Source organism: Lontra canadensis, unplaced genomic scaffold (assembly GCF_010015895.1).
Source record: "Lontra canadensis isolate GAN:19392208 unplaced genomic scaffold, GSC_riverotter_1.0 scaffold165, whole genome shotgun sequence".
Classification (NCBI taxonomy): domain Eukaryota; kingdom Metazoa; phylum Chordata; class Mammalia; order Carnivora; family Mustelidae; genus Lontra; species Lontra canadensis.
In genome coordinates this window covers 1,827,667-1,831,208 of record NW_022631159.1, presented here as the reverse complement: position 1 = coordinate 1,831,208, position 3,542 = coordinate 1,827,667, and the positions used below count along the sequence as shown (strand labels likewise).

Genomic DNA, 3,542 nt, shown 5'->3' with positions numbered 1-3,542 from the left:
ACATTATAGCTTAAATCACCAAGCATTTATTTAATATCTCAGTTTCTATATGTCAGGAATCTGGGAGTGACTTAGCTGGGTGGCTGTGGCTCAGGGCCTCTCATAAGGTTGCTGTCAAGATGTCAGGTGGGGCTGTTGCCATCTGAAGGCTTGACTGTGACTGGAAGATCCTTTTCTAAGATAGTTCCCCATATGTGGCTGTTGGCTAGAGTCCCGAGTTCCTTGCCTCATGGATTGCTTCTCATATTGTGGCAACCTGCTTCTTCCAGAGCAAGTGATCCTGGAGAGTAACCAAGATGGAAGCCACAGTATCTCTTTATGATCTGTTTTTTAACCGTCTCTTCTGCCATATTCCATTTGTTACAAGCTAGTTGCAAAGGGCAGCCCATAGTCAGGGGGATAAGAATTAAGCTCCACTTCTTGAAGGGAGGAGTATTAAAGAATTTGTGAATATATTTAGAAACTATCACATGGAAGGCCTGGGTGGCTCAGTTGGTTGAACGTCTACCTTCGGCTCAGGTCGTGATCCTGGGGTCCTGGGATTAACCCCTGCGTCGGGCTTTCTGCTTGGTGGGGAGTCTACTTCTCCCTCTTCCTGCCACTCCCTCTGCTTGTGCTCTCGCTCTCTGTCTGACAAATAAAATCTTTAAAAAAGAATAGAGACCATCACAGTTGTTATTATAAATTACCTTTCTTTTTAAAGATTTATTTAATTATTTTAGAGAGAGAGAGAGCAAGCATGTGTGCATGAGTTGGGGCGGGGGCAGAGAGAGAGAAAGAGGGAGAGAAGCAGACTCCCCACTGAATGCAGAGCTAGACACGGGGCTTGATCTGAGGACCCCAAGCTCATGACTTAAGTCAAAACCAAGAGTCAGATACTTAACTGACTGAGCCACCCAGACATCCCTTTAAATTACCTTTTTTTTTTTTTTAAAAAAAAAAGATTTTATTTATTTGTCAGAGAGAGAGTGAGCACAGGCAGACAGAGTAGCAGGCAGAGGCAGAGGGAGAAGCAGGCTCCCTGCTGAGCAAGGAGCCCAATGTGGGACTTGATCCCAGGATGCTGGGATCATGACCTGAGCCAAAGGCAGTGGCTTAACCAACTGAGCCACCCAGGCATCCCATAAATTACCTTTTTAAAAAAATGTTTTTGATATGGTAGTTAAGGCCTAAGACCAAAACATTAATTAGGAAAAAAAAAAAACTAAAACCCCAAATCAACCAATGTGCTGATCAAAAAACATCACCATCTAAATTCTCTGGGTAAGCTCTTTGGATGAATTTAGTTGATATGTTTTTAAAATTTAAAATTTATATTTGACATAGTCAGTACTTGATGGTTGAAGAATCTTAATTCTGTGTGTAAAGTTTCAGCTATGGAGTATTGTGTCTATTCCAAAGGAATTGGAAGTTTTGTATGTATATACTTTTCACTTTTACAAACTGTTTATTTACCGTCAACTTTATTTCCATTTTGTTTGCCTTTCTGGAAGAGAAGCTTAAGACCACTCAGTGGTGTTCGTACCCATTCAGTGGCCTGAGCAGTGGGAGCTGCAGACCAGTCTTCAGTAGCAGACTGAGCACTCCATCTTCAGTAGGGAACTGCTAAATAAGAACAGAGAGCGCCTGTTTGCCTTCAGAGTAGTCTGTGACTTCAGGTGGAGTAGCAGTGAATCCAGGACCTGGAGCAGTCCATTTACCCTGAAATTCCTCCTTGGTCACAGCCTTTTCCACAGTGGTCTGCTCTTTTCATTCTCTTCAGAATCTCTGTGGAAGTAGAGATCAGGCATGACCTCCCATGGGTGTTCATGGGAAATGGTGCCACGCATGTGCAGAACTTCACTGGCAGCATCCACCACCTCAGACCCACTGAGTGAGCTCCCTTGTTGCAAGAGATGGCAACATCCACACAACACAGAGGAGAGTATGTGTTACGCAGAGTGATGGTAGGTAGGTTAACATATGACAGTTCTGTAAGAGGCTGGTCTTCAGCCCTGGGATCAGTAACCACCAGAAGTCTCTTGGAAGCTCTTGGAAGCCTGGCTGGTCTGGTTAGGGAAGGTTTTGGGAGTGAAGCGGCTGGCAATAGGAGTGGCTCCAGTAGCAGCAGCAAATTTGAGCACAGCTCCCTAGCCAGTATTCCTGGATGATATGACACTGACATCAGCTGGGTTTTCAGTGGCAACAGTGGCATGAGCTGCCAGCAGAAACTTCTCCCAGGTTCTCTTCAGTTTTATGATATAGATGCCATCACTTTTCCTTTTGTAGATGTACTGTTCATTTGGAAGTCAAGTTTGGTGCCCCCTAAGTGGGTTCCTGCTGCAAGGAATTTGAGGACATCCTCCTCCTTCATTTGCAGAACTTCAAGGGCTCCAGACATTGTGAAAATTTCCCTTTAAGTTGCGGCAGGAAGGCAAAACAACACCATATGAACCCTTTCCTGGGTAGCATGGAAAAGGCTCTTTTTAAAAAAATTATTAACATGTAATGTATTATTTGTTCCGGGATGTAGGTCTATGATTCATCAGTCTTACACAATACATAGCGCTCACCACAATGCATGCCCTCCCTAATGTCCGTCACCCAGCCATTCCATTCCTCCCAACCACCTCCAGTCCAGCAACCCTCAGTCTGTTTCCTGAGATTAAGAATCTCTTATGGTTTGTCTCCCTCTCTGGTTTTGTCTTGTTTCATTTTTTCCTCTCTTCCCCTATGATCCTCTGTCTTGTTTCTCAAATTCCACATATCAGTGAGTTTATATGGTAATTTTCTTTCTCTGATTGACTTATTTTGCTTAGCATAATACCCTCTTGTTCCATCCATGTTGTTGCAAATGGCAAGATTTCATTTTTCGATGGCTGCATAATATTCCATTGTGTGTGTGTGTGTGTGTGTGTACCACTCTTCTTTATCCATTAATCTGTCGATGGACATCTGGGCTCTTTCCATTGTTTGGCTATTGTGGACATTGCTGCTGTCAACATTGGGGTGCAGGTGCCCCTTCGTATCAGTACATTTGTGTTTTTGGGGTAAATACCCAGTAGTGCAGTTGCTGGGTCATAGGGTAGCTCTATTTTCAACTTTTTGAGGAAACTCCATGTTGTTTTCCAGAGTGGCTGCACCAGCTTATGTTCCCACCAACACTGTAGGAGGGTTCCCCTTTGTCTGCATCCTCGCCAGCATCTGTCATTCCCTGACTTATTAATTTTAGCCATTCTGACTGGTGTGAGGTGGTATTTCATTGTGGTTTTGATTTGTATTTCCCTGAAGCTGAGCGGCGGTGAGTACTTTTTCATGTGTCTTTTGGCCATTTGGATGTCTTCTTTGTAGAAATGTCTGTTCATGTCTTCTGCCCATTTCTTGATTGGATTATTTGTTCCTCGGGTGTTGAGTTTGATAAGTTCTTTATAGATTTTGGATACTAGTCCTTTGACATCTGGTATGTCATTTGTAAATATCTTCTCCCATTCTGTTGGTTGTTGTCTTTTGGTTTTGTTGACTGTTTCCTTTGCTGTGCAAAAGCTTTTTATCTTGATGAAGTG

The 3,542-nt window shown here is 43.3% G+C and overlaps 1 pseudogene; it reads right to left on the bottom strand.

Moving 5' to 3' along the window:
• Window positions 1–1,432: 1,432 nt before the first annotated feature.
• On the bottom strand, window positions 1,433–2,380 carry LOC116859868 (annotated as a pseudogene).
• Between the last annotated feature and the right edge of the window lie 1,162 nt (window positions 2,381–3,542).